The 10,438-nt window shown below is 45.6% G+C and overlaps 1 pseudogene; it reads right to left on the reverse strand.

Annotated features, from left to right (window-relative positions):
- Window positions 1-1,608: 1,608 nt before the first annotated feature.
- Window positions 1,609-4,907, reverse strand: LOC146813522 (uncharacterized; annotated as a pseudogene).
- Between the last annotated feature and the right edge of the window lie 5,531 nt (window positions 4,908-10,438).

The raw sequence follows: 10,438 nt of genomic DNA on the forward strand, positions 1-10,438 counted from the left end.
TGAACTGATCCTAGTCCTGGATAAATGCATCTGTCAACTGGGCTTCTGGATCTGGGCGCAAGCTCCAAAAATGTGTCAGATGCCGATTGGGTCATGATGCGAACAGATCTATTTCACACGGCCCCCACAATCTGTTCAGGGCTTGGAAAACTGAGTGATTCAGTTTCCAGTCGCTGAAATCTTGTAAGTGTCTGGAGTTCCAGTAGGCTATGGTGTTCCTCTTGCGTGGTAGGTGCTCCACTATGAGGGAGATGCAATGATCGAGTCAGAAGGGACAGAAGTCCTTGGCAATCTCGTCTTGTTGACGTAGTGGACTGCTGAGATGTTGTCCATTCTCAGTAAGATATAATAGTCTGTCTTTATCGGGGAGAGACTTCTGATAGCGAAAGAGCCTGCCAGAAGTTCCAGGCAATTTATAAGGAGCCTGAGCTCCGCCTCCGACCACCACTTCCCTGTCGACATCGTCCCGCACCTCACTCCCCAACCCAACCGGCTGGCATCCAATTCGATCCCTATTTCTGGCGAGGTGCCAAAAATGGCTCGACCATTCTAGGATTTCATGTGGTCCAACCACCATGGTATCTCTGTTCTGACTTTGCCCATCAGTGGGACTTGTTCTGTGTAAGATATACCCTTCCATAAGTGTTGGATTTTTAATATCTGAAGGGGTTCTGTAATGGAGGGGGCCTGGAAATATGGCTTGTATCGATGAGGCCAGGAGTCTCATGATTCTGGAAATCTACCTCAATGATACAGTCTATTTGCACAACGCAGACATCAATTCCCTCTTGATATTGCAAATCTTTTGGGTTGGAAGGAGCAATTGTGTTTGGGCTGATTCTATCTGGAAACCCAGAAATGCCATTTGCTGGACTGGCGATAGGAATGACTTCTGGGAGTTGATCAGGAATCCCAGCCTCTGAAGAAGTTGTATAGTCCATGATAGATGAGTCCTGAGTGTCTGAAGGTCCTGGGCCATCAACAGGAGGTTGTCTAGTCAGTTAGACATACTCCTTAAGCCCTCAGTGCGTCTACGACTGGTCTCATCAATTTAGTGAAACACCACGGGCCTATGAGAGACCGAATGGAAGGGATTTGAATTCCATGCACTGTCCTCGTTATATGAACTGTAGAAACCATCTGTGAGGTGGGAATATGGGGAAAGAGAGGTAGGCATCCTCCAGGATCAGACGGACCCTCCAGTCGCATTCCTGTAGAATATCTCTTAGCAATAGAATTTCTTCTATTTTGAAATGTCTGTACATTATCCAGACATTGAAATCTTTGAGGTTTAGGACTAGTAGTGACCTCTGCCCCGAAAGATGGGTCCCATGAACCCTTTGGAGTGTGGAGTTGTCAGGCATATTGCCCCTAGGAGAGTTTGAATATAAAAACTTGTTGTGTTTGGAAAAAATACATTTGTCTTGGGGCGCCAGACTGAGTTGGAGATTCGTAAAATTCCAGTTTGAAGCCCTGATTGGTCTCCAGTACACATGGGTCCATGGATATGCATTTACAATTGTGGTGAATAGCGACATTCTTCCTCCCAATATCACTTCCGAGAAAGGAATAACTCATACCAGTATATCTTGTGTCCTGAAATGCATTCTATTGTCTGTGTCTGGATCTGTGGCAGAATCTGGGGTGGCCACCTCTGAGTTGAGTGGGATAGAATGTGGGATCTGGTTGGTCTCCATACCAACCACCTTTGCCGTAGGCATAGTAGCTTTGTTGAGAGCTTTGGTGGGTTCCACAGCCTGGCGCACCCTCCATGGCACCCGGCCCTGACAAAAAGGCCTCTCCAGAATACTCTTTTTAGCGACATTTGGACCTTGTATATAGTCAAGTAGGTGGCACAAAATCTAGACAGTTCCTTAACAGAGGAGCCCCCGAATAATAGGCTGTCGGCCATTGGGCTGGCTTACGAATTGGATAGATCATTCAGTTTAGGATCTATTCTCATCAGGATAGATCTCTGGCGCTCCGTAGACATGGTGCAGTTGGTGTTTCCTAACATGCAGACTGCTCACTGAGCCCAGCCAATCAGATCGTCAGTACTTACTGGGGAGTTGGACTCTTTGACTTAGTATGCTAAGTCTAAGATCTTAGTCAAGATTCCTGTCAGGTCAAGTAGTTTATCTTGGCACATCCGACATGAGCGATCCAGGCCCTTTTTCAGATCCCTTGCGTATTTTTTCATAAAAGTGACCATGATAGGATCTACCTCTGTTGTGTCTGCAACCTTACCCGCCAGGTCTGGGCGGGGGCACTCCATGTGGAGGCATGCACGTACCTCTTTATCAAAGCTCTGCCATAGATGGGTATGGAGGTATTCCGCAACCCCTGGAGGGGGAACCCACCCTACCGGAGGCAGCCCACCCTCATGCGACAAACTGGCTGCTTTCTTCACTGAGAAATCAAGGCTTAAAAACATTGAACTCACCTCCAAGAAGGAGCTTCTGCCATCTGGGTCTGTTCCACCCCTTGACCTTTTAGAAAACCGCAAACCTATCAGTCTGATCACCAAGAACAATGCATCATGGGGCACCTTTACCCCTTTCAGTTAAAAAGACATCAACAAGATTCTTCAGATTATCAACCCTTCTAACCATTTCAGCGGCCCCCGGCCCTCTTCAAAGAAATCAAGAAAGTTCTCATCCCTGCCTGGACAAGGATTGTAAATGCTTCACTGTCACAAAGCATGATCCCAGATTGTCTAAAAGCAGCTCAGGTATCAACGATACAAAAAAAAAACTAACGCAGATAAAGCTGACCTCAATAACTTCCGCCCTATCTCCAACATCCCCACCCTAGCCAAACTCCCAAGAAAAATGCGTACAATCCCAACTTTGTGCTCACATTGAGAATTTCAAACTCCTGAACCAGCATCAATCTGGCTTTCGGAAGGGGCACAGCACTAAATCGGCTCTCACTCACGTTCTGGATGACATTTTAAAAATGCTTGACCAAAATGAATCCTGCCTCCTAATCCTCCTCGACCTTTCCTCCGCATTCGACACGGTCAATCACGACAACTTCCTATCCATTCTGAAGAACAGGATGGGCTTCTCTGGTAGGGCATTACAATGGTTCTCGTCTTTCCTCCACCATAGATCACAAAGAGTTAAGGCAAACCACTCTCTCTCCCAGACCTCCCCAGTTCTCATGGGTGTACCCCAAGGGTCCTCCCTATCTCTTATACTCTTCAACCTTTTCCTGGAACCATTAGCAAACTCACTAAATTTCATGAACATTTTCTTATATATGTATGCGGACGATACACAACTCTATTTGAAAATCTCCCCCCCGGATTACATCATCTCACTAGACTCTACCCTATCGTCTACTCAAAATTGGTTAACTGAGAACCATCTCCTACTCAACATCTCAAAAACTGAATTCCTTCGCATCTCTCCTCCGAACCACATCCCCAAAGTAGACCTTTGGATGAATCACCTCACGGCTTTCAACTGCACCCCCCTCATTATAGACTCAGCCAAATCTCTCAGAATCACCCTGGACAAGCACCTGAACATGAATAATCATATCAGCAACATGCGTAGAGGAACAAATCACTTGATGAGGACACTTAGAAATATCAAACCATTCCTTCCACAAACGGATTTCAAGCAGGTGGTTCAAACGCCCGTCTTACCGAAATCAGACTATGGCAGCGCTATGCTCTGTGGCCTTCCCAAATACACCATGGCTCCACTAAGCGCATCACTGAATGTTGCGGCCAGACAGGTTACTGGTACCAAACGGAATGTGCACCTATCCCCAGTCCTAAAATCTCTGAAGTGGTTGCCCTACGAAGCTCGAATCCAGTTCAAGATTGTCGCTCTGGCGCACCAAGCACTACACTTCAAAACTCCCAGGTACCTAGCGCAAAAACTTGAATTGTCCTGCGGGGGAGAGCCTCAAGAAGCACTAACACTTTCCTCTTGAAACCTCGAATCTTTAGGAAAAAGAGAACTTGCCTGCGAGCCTTCTCCGGTGCCGCCCCAAAGATATGGAACTCTCTGCCACCGGATATACGCAGAATCTCCCTAACGGTTACTTTCAAACGGGAGGTCAAAAGATTCTTAATGAGCACATTCCTACCTTAATTGGGTTAGGGTCACCTGCACTAGGTCATTGATCCTACAACCATTGGACCATCTTTGGATGATGCTCTTCTTAATCTCATAGTGTGCCCCCCGTTTAGTCCGCTATGTACCTGCTTACTGTATTATGCTACTTTGGCCTATTCTTCTTGTAATTATGTGATTTGTTTTGCTTTTACTCCTACTTAAGGTCAATATTGTATGTATTACCCTCCTTCCATCCTTCTTGTAAAGCGCTCAGATATCCTTCAGGATACTGTTCGCGCTATATAAAACTTCATAAATAAATAAAAATAAATAAATTGACTCCCTGGGGTGAATTACTTTGGTGGGCTCGAATTGGAGCACCCGAGGGGTATGGACTGGAGACCATTTCCTCTTACTGGGTCTTGTCTTCTCACCCTCATCACTGTCCTCAGTGTGGGAAGAGCAGTCTGAGTCTAGGGCCTCTGCAGACTGTGAGCTGTGAGACTGAGAGGACTCTCCCTGTGGGTTGGCGCTATAATAGTGTTCAGTCTGTCTCTTGCGCCTTAGCTTTTCAAAAGCCTCTCCGTGTACCTCTGGCTGTGATTTACTCTTGACTTTGTTCTTTTTTGATGGGCCCACCTCATTGTTGGCCGGAGGAAGTTGGGGTTGCCAGCCTTGTTGGCATGCAAACTCACACAGCTGCCCCGTGAAGGGACCTAGTGCCCGTACCAGGGGCTTAATCACAGATCGCTGTACACTGCATTCCAGTGCATCCACAAAATCCTGCTCTAGCTGGTCATCACCTTCTTCATGGTAGTTGATTGCCGCCACCATATAGGGCTCCCATTGTGCAATTCTCTCTGCATGCACACACAATTTACTGGGAGTTGAGAGAGTAAGGGGGGAGTGGAAAAAACCCTGCCAGGCCAAGGATTGTGCCTAAATTTAAATGTGGAGGGAGCTGCCTGCTCCAAAAAACCCACTCTATTCAGAGCCTATGCAAATGCATATAGCCCTGCACACACTTGTGAGAAAGGGCTCAGGGGGAGCATTCACCCCTGCCACCACATACAGAGCCGGGTCACGATATATGTAGAAAAAGCCAGCAAATGCTCTGATCAATATCCCTGAGCATCGCATTCGATTTCTGCACATGCGTGTTGTGTGGTCCTTGTTCACAAGTAAAAGATGCTGTGCACATCAGCGAGACGTGCGCTGTCCTCTCCCCGCTCCACTGAGGCAGCAAGCAGCGTCGGAGTCCGACCGCCGTAAGTGTTCAGAAAATGAAGGCAGAGTCCCAGAGCTGTAGCGCACGCAGTGGGTGATTGGTAACCTTACCACTCCTGCCCTCATAGAACCGCAACACGTAGAAAGCATGACATTCACAGCAAATAGATGTATGAAATACCTATAATTACGGCATAACAAGCATATAGAAAAGAAACATTGTACGCAATAGAGATATGAGATGTCTATAATTATGGCAGTACAAGCATAAATAATTAAACTGCACTTATCTGGCTGTGAAGCAGCAAAGAAAGAGGACACACAATGGTGACGTGTACAGTTATATGGGTAGCTCATATATAATTGGAGCATGTGACATGGGAGGTACAGGGAAACATGGGTTATGTAGTTTGTGTTTTACTTTATTGTTAATGGTTGCTGAAATTAGTAGTAAAGAAATGAGAAGCATAATCAGAGCCTCCGGTCATGACATAGAATTTGTGGCATGTAAAAACAAAATGACAGAGAAATAGAAGAGGGATAGCAACACTCCTTCCATGACAAAATGGCTTTGGGCCAAAATATTCCTTTAGGACAATAGATGGTACAGTGGTAACTTTTAGTGAGTATGAGAGCTTTTCAACAAATGTTCAAACCCCAGCTGGGAAAATTCAATTTTTATATTCTTTTCTATTTTTTTCTATTTTACCCAAATGAAAAATGTCACTATGTAAATCACCCCTAGCAGTGTCTGTGAGATCTGTGGCCTTTTTAGTCAAGCCAGTGCATGTCAGACATTTGTGACATGCTGTGGCACGTGGAAGGGGGGCAAGGTTTGCTATGAAAGAAATCCCTTAATTTGTGGAATGAGACTTTGGGAATGGTTGTGTAAGAAAACTAATTGCATGGGCCGAGTGCCAGGGTGAGAGGAAGGAAGGGCTCTTTGTTTATAAATAACGAAAATCAAGTGTAGATTTGTGGCATGTAAAAGGAAAAACTGCATGGAAACAGAAGAAGGACATCCCCCTTTTTCCATGACTCAATGGATTTGGGCAAAGAAAATCACTGTAGAATGGATGGTCTAGAGGTAGCTAACATGGGCAATGAATGCTTTTTTTGACAAAGGTTCAAATCCCACCTGGGGAAATTCTTTTTTTTTTTTTTTCTTTTTTTTTATATTTTCTTTTAGCAGAGTAAAAGATAGTCCTTTGGAAATCATCAACTGATAATCATGAAAGACCATGTCAAAAATCTGTGGCATATGTCACATAAGCTGTGGCATATGCCACATGACAGAGTGACACGTGTCACATGCCAGGAATGGGCTCCAACCCTTACTGCACCTACGGGAGCGTATGCAATGTCTGCGCTCACCTCCGGTCGCCAGACGTAGCTTCAAGGAAGGGAAGGAATTGCCGCTGCTCTTGCCGCCGAAGCTGGTGGTAGTCTCCACCTCTCCCGTCCTCCACCGCGTCAGACTGCACAGTTGTAGCCGAGAGCCGCGATCGCCAGCTACCCCTGCGCCACACCTCGAGCGTCCCTCTTGCTGTTTCTCCGCTCTGACTCTGGGGGGTCAGTGTGCGTGTGGGCAGTGTGCATCACACCTCTAGACCCCAGATATTTGGCTAATTTCTCGCACTTGCAGGATGTTTTGGCTGGCCTCGCGCGTAGCTCACTTAAGTGCGTCCGCACTTCCCGCCATATTGGCCACGCCCCTGTCTAAATAGCTATAAGATGTGTATTTGCACTTGCAAACTCTTTCTTCACTTTTTCCGAGGGAAAAAAGAAATCCATTCTCCGACACCCCTAGTAATTTTGACAGTATTGCCACACCCATTTTCACATTAAAAACAATGGTTATTGATGATTTTGATAGGGACCGGAGTATTCACTGGTTTGTGTACAACCCAGTTAACTGGGACTGTTTTATATCAAAATATACATTTTGAGCGTAGAGACCGAAAAAACCCAATAAGGGGGACCATAAAGGACATTAATCAGCCGATAAAGCCTACCAATGTCAGTCGACCCTCTAGGAAGGCAAGCTACAGGATCAGGTTCCCCTTCAAAAAATCAAATGGCCTTTGAAATGGAGCGGGCCGTTGAGCGTAGCGATGTGTTCTGCAACGTTTACAGGGAGGCCGTTGTTTTTCAAATAACAAACGCATTTCACCATTCTTGGCCACTTCACAAAAATCAGCTTCGGTTAAAAAAAAGAAAAAAACAATGCAGAGATTATAACGAGTCAATAAACTGAAGAAAATTAAAAGGTTATGATGCTGCAGCAAATGTGGACTTCAACTAAAATTACATTGGGAATACAGTAAAGCCCTTGTAAAAGACCAGGATGGACAGTCCAGACCATACAGAGCAGGGTTGGATTTAGATAAAAAATAGGCCCGGGAACAAACAAAATGAACATGGACACAAACGTGTTGCTACCATTAGAAGGAGCGATGGGGTGGGTTGTGCGGATTGAAAATGCCTGGGGGGGCAGTAAGCATTTACAGTATTGTTAATGCAAGCAGCTGCCTGCAGTGGTGGGACACACAGCACTGGGGGGAGGGGAGATGAAAAGTGGGAGGGTGGTTTAGAGGCCTCGGAGCAGCAATGACGGGCTAAAAGAGAGGGTGAGTACAGGAAGAGGGGAGGAGCTTGACGTCGACTTGCGCCACCTGTTCATATGAGAAAACACATAACACATTTCTGAAACTAACACTGTCCTACGGCGACTATGAATAATGTTACAAAGCTGTCACCAAATACAAAAAAACATAACTTTCCGAACGCCGGAACCACCGAAGACTCGCAGTTCTGCTGGTAGGTGTTTTCTTTACAGCAGGCTCTCCTTTTGTCCATTAAATCCACAGTGTTCTGGCCAAAAGTTTAAAAAGTGCGCTGCAAGTACGAAATGCCCTGAAGCAAAATGACCCAAGTAACAGGGCCAAACACACCCAAAGGAAAGACAAATGGTACCAGTTCCCCACACATAACAAATGCAGTTGGAAAAGCACCAGAAGGAACCAATTAAAAGTGGTGGGTATGGCCATACCCCACTGACAGAATACAGCATGACTCACAGATCAGCGCATGCACGCTGACTCTAGGCTCGACCTAAAAATTAAATGAATCAAACTGCAAAAACCAAAGACTATATATTTACCACAAGTTATGAAAAATGCGACATATTTTACCTGTTAAAAACATGTCATCAGCATTCAAAAAACCATCTGTCCACAACTGCATTTCCAACATATGGGGGCCGATTCTGATCTCGCTCGGAAGGGCTCCGAACACGATCTGGACGGAAAAAGTATGAGCCGTAAGCGTGTTTTCTGTCCGACTCGTACAGCTGTACGAGTGAGCAAATGCGATGTGAGCAACATGAAATTCACCGACCGAATCATTTCCGGGTTTGAACCGCTCCGTACGTCTCATCCGTAAGCAAACCGTGCCATGCAATGGAGGCGATTTATGACCGAGCCAATACGATGCACGATTCGGACAGCCGGATCAAGTCGGAGCCTCCGACACGTAAACACTCCGGGAAGCGGTCTTCGGGGGTCCGCGCCGGACCCCCCTTCACCCGTAGCATTACGAGTCGGTCACAGGGGGGGCCCAAAGGACCCCCCTACACATGCATGTACGGTGTGGGTGGTACAGATGCGTCCCCACTGCAGGAGGTGCACTTGGGCACAACATACCTTTTTCACGTGTCGTACAACAGGCTCCCATTGACTTCAATGGGGCACCGAGCGACCCGTGTTGGTTCAGCGCTTGTTTGCATCGTACTCGGGTGCTCGGAGCCCCGGAGCACAAGTCGATTGGAAAGCCCTCCAGATCCGAGTCGGAAGGAGCCTTCTCCCAGTGAGATCGGAATCGGCCCTAAGTCTTTTGATAGTCTTGGTTTGCAGTTTGCACAGAAATGTGTGACAGCATTTGCAAGTTAGTGATGCTTGCCAGAAGAAACATCCCTGTTCATGGCACAGTGAGCTTGAGCATCATACCGCTCTATAAACTTAGTAGCATTTTGGCACGAAACTGTCCAGTTTGGCAAATATTATGGTTCTGCGTTATTTTTGGACTTCATACTTTCAATAAAAGAGCTCTACTGGGCATACTGGTCTCTTGGTCCTTCTTGTCTCCTGGGCATTCTTTTTTCTCGGTACTTTGTACGTTCAGTGTGGTTTAGAATAATGCGCGCTTTAAGAAAGATAGCGTGAATGTCATAAAAATCTTCTGATCATGGTTCTTTGAGATGTTTAGTCATTTTTCCATATTGCAAAGACATTTTGAGTATCTGTTTTCAGTGCAATTTTTAATTTGTGCCTCAATTATCCGCTCATTGTAGAGCATATAGCATCCACTCTCTGTAATGGTGCTTCATATTTGCCAAGTATGACGTTTCTTCCTGCCTTTAAATTCAGATGTAATGTAAGCACTGTGATGTCATCTTCATCACCCGCCGTGAAATGCTGCTTTTCTTTGGTTCCAGGCACTACGTGAGTTGGGTATTCTGAAACTTCAGAGTCAGGCCAGTGTACAGGAATCCAGCTTTGGATGTCCTGGGCTGAGGGGGTCTGTGGGGACCAAAGAGGAAGGATTGACATCTTCAGCTGAAAAGAACTCTCCTCTCACTCTGAGTGGCCACATTTACTGTCCCTTAATGTTGTGCCTGGAAAAAAAATTGGCTGTTCACTATTTTCCACTGTCTAAACTTTCATGCTTAGAATGAAGGATTACAAGTGAAGACAAATATGTCACACGTGATAATCTGTTGCACATACTCATGCCCTAATATAAACTTTGATACACCCATTCTAAAATGCAGACTACAATTTTTGAAACTATACACACAACAATGCCATATACTACATACCACTCACTGTTTCCTAGGTCTACACACACATCCAGTCACTTATACATGTAGTTACTCATCAATACAGTAGCATAATATGCACTCGTACATCTATACATGCAGTCACACTCCGCCGCTCATCTATAGAATTACTCACACACCTAGTCAGTAATGCAAAGAATCAATCACATATCCATTTACTCATGTATACAGTTATACACACCAAGTCCGTGATTTATAGACACACCATATCACTTATTTATAGAGATACTAACACATA

The sequence above is a fragment of the Triturus cristatus genome, chromosome 7 (assembly GCF_964204655.1).
Source record: "Triturus cristatus chromosome 7, aTriCri1.1, whole genome shotgun sequence".
Classification (NCBI taxonomy): Eukaryota; Metazoa; Chordata; class Amphibia; order Caudata; family Salamandridae; genus Triturus; species Triturus cristatus.